The 9,160-nt window shown below is 32.9% G+C and overlaps 1 long non-coding RNA gene across 1 annotated transcript; it reads right to left on the bottom strand.

Annotated features, from left to right (window-relative positions):
- Positions 1-3,354: 3,354 nt before the first annotated feature.
- LOC110728490 lies at positions 3,355-4,915 on the bottom strand. Its single transcript, XR_002512693.1, has 2 exons — positions 4,473-4,915; positions 3,355-4,171 (listed from the first exon to the last, which is right to left on the bottom strand). It is a non-coding gene; the product is annotated as an uncharacterized LOC110728490 (long non-coding RNA).
- Between the last annotated feature and the right edge of the window lie 4,245 nt (positions 4,916-9,160).

Genomic DNA, 9,160 nt, shown 5'->3' with positions numbered 1-9,160 from the left:
TTTCGGTCTCTTTCTCTAGAGCTCCGTTTTTGTTGTCGTTTGAAGCTAAGGAAAGTAAATCTTGCTTCTTGTTTATTGTGCCAAACTTTGAATTTGGTCAATAAAATGGGGAAAATCGAAAAAAAAACCCTAATTTTTGAAATTGGGGTTATTCGATTCGACTTGTTTTCATGAATTTGTTTTATGTTTTTGTGACATGTTTAAGGAATATCTAGCAACAAATTTCATGTGAAATGATTAGTATCGAGTCCTGTATGAGCATATACAAGCATATATGAGTTTTTCTTCATTTGAGTTCGATTTTGTGCTTGAACTTATTTCTTTTTTGCTCACATGGATTATACTTGTTAATTTTAATGTAAATTGAAGTGTTAGTACAATAATTATCCTTTAAAATTAGAATTGAAATTTTGAACTTCGTAATAGTTGGTTTTATCAATGATAACAATAATCGATAGTTATTATTAATTATTCACTTATAAAACTATGATTTTAAGATTTTCATAGAACTAGTTAGTTACACTAGTACAAAACTAACCTCAAGTAACACCCAAAAAGTGTTACAAAATGTGGTAAAAGTGTTATTATAGACAATAGGTAACACTTTAGTGGGTGATACATCTTTCCATGTTACGTAAGGTCTTATGTAATACTTTGGACAACATATGGTAACACTTTTCAAAGTGTTATTGTATAACCTCTTATGTAACACTTTTTTATATCATTAGGATCATTTTTTAAAGTGTTCTTTTTATTTCTTAAGTAACACTTACTTATCTTTAGTAACATTTTTCAAACATATAGTATCACTTTATTCGACATTATGTATCACTTTTTCAATCTAATGTAACACTTTGTTAATTATTAGGTAATTTCAATCATCTTTTGACATACAGTAGCACTTAATTCGACATTATGTATCAATTTTTGCAAGCTAATATAACACTTTATTCATTAATAGATTATTAAAAAATCACAAAATGATACGAAGTACTTCACCTGTTCACCACAAGCTATATTCATTATCAATAAAACTAAATTCAATCTTTAATTGATAGGGTGAAGTCAAATACAAGAAAAAACCAAATAAATCAAAACTTAGTAGTACTCCATTACACTATTACTATATACAATTAAAAAGAAAAAAACTGCACAAAAGCTCCAAGGAAATAAAACTAATGGAATCAAGTTTTATATTCTACTAATTGCTTGAAGATTTACGAGTATCTTTGTCTTCAATTAATCTGCACAATAAGCAAAAAAAACTAAAATTACAAATGGATATTCTATTTGGTTGTCTCGTGGTTTTAAAAATTCTACATGGAAGACGAACATTTTTTGGACTCTCTTCAGTGGCACCAAGGTTTAGAAAAATTGACCATAGTGGTCTTTTTTATATTTATGGCTAACTTTTTAGTTAAAATGGTTAACCTTTGGTTTTTTTTATTAAAAAATTATTTAAATTATATTTTAAAATAATAAATTAACAAAAAAATAGAAAAACATAAAAAAAAGACAAAAAAATTCCAAAAAATTCCCAGCCACTCCACAAACCTTAACATTGCCGGAATCCGGCCAGCCACCAAAACCTGACCACCGAAACCACCTCCCAGCCCAACTCCCGACCACCGAAACCCATCCCCTACCCACGACAACCCCACCAACACCCACATCCGGCTCCTCCTCCAGCCGCCTCAACCCAATTCCCCGACCCTCACCCACCTACGTCAGACCCCCTCCCCACCCGCCGGTACTGTGCTTTCCCCACAACAAACAATCACGCTAGGATTTCGGTTGTTGCGGGCTTATGGGGCTGCTGGGTTGCAATTCTTGATTGGTGGTTGTCGCGCGCTGCTTTGGTTGTTGGTTGTTGTTGGGGTTGTGCGACCGCGTGTGCTGCTATGGTGTGAAGAGATGTGGCTGGGCGGCTATGGTGGTTGTTTGGTGGAGATGCGGTCTGCGATGCGGGCGAAGGTTGTGGGTTTTCTGGTTTCGGTGGTAAAGAGCTGGCTGGGAGGTGGTTTCGGTGGTCGGGAGTTAGTGGCTGGCCGAATTCTGGCAAGGTTAGGGTTTGTGGGGTAGCTGTGAATTTTTGGGAATTTTTTTGTTTTTTTTTTTACTTTTTTTTATTTTTTTTTTAATTTTATTATTTAAAAATATAATTTAAATAATTTTTTAATAAAAAAAAATCAAAGGTTTACCATTTTAACTAAAAAGGTTAGCCATAAACCTAAAAAAGGCCATTATGGTCAATTTTTCTAAACCTTGGCGCCACTGAAGAGAGTCCAAAAAAAGTTCGTCTTCCATGTAGAATTTTTAAAACCACGAGGCCACCAAATAGAATATCCCAATTAAAAATCTATCAAATATACACTAAAGTTAAACATAGAGACATAATTAAGGCCTAACAAGTGAACACAAAAAATGTATACAGAAGCCTATATAGATTGCTTAATTACGGGTAGAATACAATAAAAAAAAAGGAGTGAAACCATACTAATACTTGGGCGGGCGTATTGGCGATTGCAATGACAAGTTAATTCAAATTCTCAATTACTTTTTCAGATCAATTAGTTAAAATTGTATTTCACCTGAACAATAATTAGTGCCAAAGTTGTTTTTAACTAGAAATTTTAGCTTGATTAATTTACCAATTTCAGGTCTCAATTTATATAAATGAGGTGTATCTAGAAAATTGAAACTGATAATTCCCTTAAAAACCTACAGGTTACTTAACGTACTCCTTAATGAAGGTATGGATTTTAAAATTAGCAAGCCATTACCGACAAGATTCATACAAAATAAAACCAAAACAGAAACCAAATTGACAAATAAATAGGTTTGACTACACTACTGATATGCGACAAGTTTATAAGATAAATGTCAAAATATAGATAAAACAACATCAAGTTCAATTAAAATCAAAGAGTAATAGTTTATCGATAAAGAACCACAAATAAAATGTGGAGATTGAAGAAAAAAGCAAAGAATAAAGAGGGGAAAAAAATAGGAGAATACTTACGAAATCGTCGTATCAAACTGGCTCATAGAGACTAAAATTTGTTAGTGAGGTTGATTAGCAGGGGTGATTTGAGATCGAACAAATGAAGAAGGTGGTTCCCTTTAGACCACCTATTCTCCTTTTACATAAACACATCCGGAAATCATTAGTTGGTCACTGACTGTTTGTTTAGAATTACCATTACATGCATTCAGCTAGCAAGAAAAAATAAATTTTAGACTTCTACGAGTAGTACATAACTTGCCTTTACTATTCTCATAACAAACTCATAGAGATTAATATACACTTATCTCATGCTTTATCTCGAATTTCCACCTCTTTGTGAAGAAAGATGAACAGGAAAAATACACTAACATCGTGGAATTTAGATAAATCATAAATCACATGCCTTGCTAGCACTAAGTCAATGCATATTCTAATTGCTGCTCATTCAAACTTTAGTCATTGCATAACTCAAGTACCACTTTACGATAAAGTAATACTATCATGCTGAACTACTAGTCCTTGTACAACTACTCAAGAAAAATAAATATAAAAGTATAGAAACTTAAAAACCATGGCCTCTATGGCTCAAACAATATCGTAGTTTCTAGTTAAAATACATAGTCACTAATTTATATAATACAAAACAATATATTGATTACATGATAGGACTAATTCTCCTTCAATATAACTCCTATTTCACCTCTTTGCCATACCACTTGTAGGTTCCCTATTGGCATTATCATCCACTTGCCAATTGCTTGAATTAGTCATGTAACCTAATAATTGAGAGCTTCACTAGAGAGGTAATTGATTATGCAGCCATGAGAAAGAGAGATAAGCAAAGTATAACTGTTTTCAGACTGAAGTGAAAGTTAAACTAATCAAACACATGAAATCTCAAAAATCAAGCAAAATCTAGATAAAATGGGTAAATTGCAGAAAATTAGCCAATTAATCATCTTTACCCCACAAAATTAAAGCCTGGAAAATGTGACAACTGATGCAATTATCACAAATTTCTCTGCCAGGAGTGGTGGTTTGGGCAGTAGCAAGAATAGCACACAACAGTAGTTTGTATATTAAACACCAAGTCTCCAATTATAACTAGCATTGCTTTGGATTTCTGCATCTCTTTCGCCCGCAATTATTTGGATTCTCGACAAGCTTATCAAGAGAAAATAATTAATTTAAAATTTGTCAGATTAATTAACAAAAGATCAAATAACAAGGCAAAACAAATCAGCTGAAAAACAAAAAACCTAAAATCCCAAACTCATCTAATTACTTCAACCAATTCAGATGCATGCAAAATTTAGTATGAAAATAGCGAAACTAAATATGTTAATAGGTGAATTCAACATCAAATTAATAAATCATCAACAATATCAGAGAGAGGGAATTGAAACCCTAATTTTAGCTACTCAAATTCATGTTGAGAATGGAAGGGAGAAGAAACAGAACTAACCCCAACCCTGACTTTAAGGTGAAAGACGCTGAGCGAGGATGGAGGCAAGGAGGTGGTAACCGCTGTCTTTGGGGGTGGCAACTTGGAGCACGGGGCCGTTGGGTACGTCTTTAAAGTGGAGCACGAGTTGCGATGGAGAGAGGCTGCAATGGACGGGGCTACAGTGGAGCAGCGGGAGCGAGATGGAGGTAGCGGTGGAAGCCGAGGAAATCTTGGGGGAGGAAGAAAGTCGGTAGACAGCCAACAGTGAGGTTATGAGGGTCGATCTTTTGATAAGATGAAGTGTGTATTTTTTTTCTATAAAAAAATATTAGTAAAAAATATTGGATTAAAAAAAAAATTAATCGTATCAAATTAAGTGTTACAACCAAGTGCTACCTAATATCAAAGTGTTACAATAAAATATTACATAATATTAAAGTGCTACTAAAAATGTTACCTAATACCACAATGTTACAAAAGTGTTACCTAAAAATCAAACAATCATGAAAGTGTTACCAAAGGGTATTACTTAAGCCCAATTTTGTACTAGTGTTAGGAAATTCTTGAAGACATCATTGAACTGGTATAGTTTGGCTATATTTCGTGCTTTCGACCCCCCATTTTATATTTTCAAGTGTCATAGCCCTTAATATTGGATGGCTTCAATGACTTGTTTTAAGCATTAGACGCTTTCATTTATGTCTCTTGAAATGGGTCTTAGAAATCCCATGTTTCGTCTTATTATGATAACAACTAAGATCTTGGGAACGATTAAACGAGTGTTTAAATCGTTTTCGACCATTTAACAAAGGAAACTTGCTATTGGTCGTTCGTTAGAACAAGTAAGAGGGAAAATGAAATGTAGTTGTTCAACTTTTCCTTTATTCTCGCTGCTTTCAAGTTCTTTTCTTTGAGCTCACATTTTGTTACTGATTGATGCTCGAGAAAGTAGATATCATCCTCTTTACGAAATTCCAATGTTTTAATTTTAGCATTCGTACAAATAGAGAATTTAAAATGAAGACCTTTTAATTTTGAAATTAGGAGTCTTTTATTCACGTTTTAACTCATAAAATTGTTTGTCTTATGTTAATAAAGTGTCTCGATACAACTTTCATGAGTAATGGTTGAGTAATAAAATTTCGTATGAGTAGGCATGTCGTATGAATTTGATTTCTTCATTATTTTGATACTCATTATTTTGTTTCTTTTGCTCTATACTAGTCATACTCTCTAATTTTTAGAGTAAATTGAAGTTTCGAAACAACAATTATGCACTAAGATTTGTTTTTGAAGTTGAACTTGAAAATGGCTTGAATATGTGATATGTTCGTGTTTGTAGCTTATTCTATGGCCAAGTTCAGTTGCAAGCTTAGTTTCCAAAGGAACAAATGATTATTAAATCATCGTCATGCATTTAAAAATTGTAAGGCTCGAGATCTATGTAAACCATTTTTAGTTCAGGAGATTCTCGAAAGTAGTTTGAATGGCATGAATATTTCATTTTGTTTGTTATGGATATTGGAGCCCCCATGTGTCGAGTTATGCGCATTCTTGCTATTTCTCAAGTCTTTGAGCCCCCAATTTGGGGTATTTCTAATGACTTGATATTGTTTAAGACCATTTATATCGTCATGATGTGAGAATGGGCCTATGTATCCCATGTTTTGCGTTTTGAGAACATTTTAGGATAATGACATGGCTTACACATTTTTAGCTAAAGTCATGTTTAAGGAAGCAAGTTAGTTCTTTGCTTGTTTATAAATCAAAAACAATTGTAGTTATGGTTTAATGCTCATTACTTGTCAAACGTTTGTGAGATCATTGCGATGATGTTATTCTCAAAGTTGATTTAGAAAATCAAAATTTTCTCCCTTCTTAACAATCTTTGATTTTGGTCTTGTAGGTGGTGCGGTTACCATCCCTAAGTCAATATTCGCAGGATGATTAGGCGAGAACAAGTTCAAGTTAAGAAGAAGTCGAATTTTAGTTCATTCCTTTGCAAATATTTATGTATATGCATGTATATATTGTCCAAAAGGTTATGGACAATCTGAAAATTTATTTATTTTGAGAAAATGAAACAAAATTTAGAAAGGAAATTTTGAAGACAATATTTTGAGAGAGTAGGAAACACGTTATTTCGATCTAAAATTCAAAATTTAGAGAGGGTTCAATAAATTTAATGAAAGTTAATTTTGAAAATGAAGTGAAGCTACTATTTCTAGTATGCAAAATACATAAACATGTTATTTTCGAAACTGGACCCAAAATGAAAAGAAAAGCCTAACTCGTAATTGAGTGTGACTTTTTTGTCCAAAATAGATAAAGGCAAGTTGTAATTTGCAACTTAATTATTTCAAAAAAGATATGAAATGTTAGCAAACTCTTGTATATCTAATCTTGTTATCTCTTCTTTTTTAGTGTTTGTCATCATTGTCTCATTTTGCTAATTGAAAGTGAAGTTCTTCCAATGAAACTGGCACCATAGTTTGAAAATGAATATTATCAAACTTAGGTTTGATGGAGTGTTTGAATCATTTGTAAAATCATTTGAATCACTTTCCAAAATATCATCTTAATTCAAAACGAAGGCTAAGATCAGACCTATATTTTTATAGGCCCCAAGTGTAGTCTTAGGTGGCTTTTGGAATTCATGTATACACACTAGTAGAATAACATAAATGCGCACCGGTTCAAAAAAAAAATAAATAAATAAATAAAAACTTTAGCACCGGTTTGAACCGGTGCTAAAAACGTGTTATTCGCACCGGTTCTTGCTGTGAACCGGTGCGAATAATGGCCCAAAAAATGAAAAAAAAAATTCTTTTAGCACCGGTTCTGTTTCAAAACCGGTGCCTAAAATGCCCCAAAAAAATAAAAGAAATTTTTTTTTTTTTTTTTGCATTTTTTTCACTTAAATTGATATAGAAACACTAACATATGTAAATATATATATATATATATATTCATTAAAAAAAAGGCTCTAATATTACAATTTTCGTCCAAAAAAATAAAATAAAATACAAGGTCACACACAATTAAAATTGAAAAAAAAAAAAAACAAATTTACAGTAGATTCATCTTTAAGCTTTTCATCATCATCACAATCATCCCCTCCATCTCCAACATAGTCAAATCCAGCACCAAGAAAATTTCCCAATGCAAAGACAGCAGCAGCTCTAACCTAAAGAGTAGGCAAATAGGCAATGTTTGTCTTTATACATGAAGAAGATAGTATTTTTATTTTAGAATGACAAAACACATAAATTACTATGGTGTACGATAAGCTTACCTAAACTTGGGGCTTAAACAGTAGAGATGCTGATATCACAGCATCACCGGCGTGTAAACCTACTATCTGAGCCTCTATAAAGCCCTCCCACATTTTTCCAAGACAGAGCCACTGAAGAAGTAAGGGCTCATATTGAGCACCATTCGGAGTTGAATCTTGAAGGCACACATCAAGTAAACCAACTTCCATGCAAGCCTCTTGTCCTTGTTTATGCCCATCTACAACGATGGCTAAAACAAATACAGTTATAGCACGATGCTCAGGTTGGGCTTCTAAGCTGTCAAGATATCTAATAGAAGATGTATGACCTTCAACTTTCACTAGATCAACCTGACAAGACTGACATTCCATAAAAAAAAATAAAAAAAAAAAAAAACATCTTCTGTAGTACAAATCCAACCTTCAAACGTATGTAGAGGAAAGCAAAATGAAGGTGTTGTGAACAGTTCAAGCACAACTCAAGACTAAAATACACAAATCATCCAATCTACCAGTTCATGTAGAGAAGGCTTATTCTATTATAATTATAACAAAAACACTACATTCCTGATGAAGTATTCAGTACAGCGCGAGCAAAAAAAAACAGTCACATAACTTAAGACAGACATATATTTGCTCACACAATCTGCGATCAAGATACATGAAGCTAATTGCATTTGCAAAATAAACAACACATTCCTGTTGTACTGTCTTTACCACATAAAAAAAAAAATTCCCACCCTCCAAGTTGATAATTTATAAACAAATCAGTTATTGATACCTACAAGAAGATTACTTAGTGTCTTGGTTAGCAAGCTGTTCTCATGAAGCAGTCTGAAACTATTAGTAAAGTGTGTGCTTTGATGTTTCTTTTTTATTTGATCATCTTTGGCAGTTTGGCAAGCATAATATATGGGATATATATTTCTGAGAAAAGATGAATAAATAAGATAAATATTAAGATGCCAGAACTTTACTAACTAATGCAATAAATTATATATGAGAACAATGTGCACATTTAAAGGTCTCAGATGTCCCTATGAATCATTAATAATAAACCCATAAATCAGTTCACAAATCTGCCCAAAAGTCTCAACAAATCAAACATAAAATGTATTGATTGAAATCTAATGGCAAATAGGTGATGATTATCATTTTGGTGTACTATCTCATATATTGGACTTTCATCATAGACATATGGATAGGAGAAAAACAAAAAAAAAAGGAGGCCATTTAAGTGTCTCAGTTCCCCCACAACTATCACTGACAACCCACCTTCTTCCATGACTACCAATTCTGCCTAAAGACTATAATCCCAGAACACAAATGTTTCATGGGAGGTCAATGGCAAACATTATTCATCACTTCACCTGAAGTTGGGCTCTCTCAAGCAAAGGTTTCATCATTAACAACAGGGACAGACATACCGATA

This window comes from Chenopodium quinoa, unplaced genomic scaffold (genome assembly GCF_001683475.1).
Source record: "Chenopodium quinoa cultivar QQ74 unplaced genomic scaffold, ASM168347v1, whole genome shotgun sequence".
Taxonomy (NCBI): Eukaryota; Viridiplantae; Streptophyta; class Magnoliopsida; order Caryophyllales; family Amaranthaceae; genus Chenopodium; species Chenopodium quinoa.
This window is presented reverse-complemented; position numbering and strand designations above follow the sequence as displayed.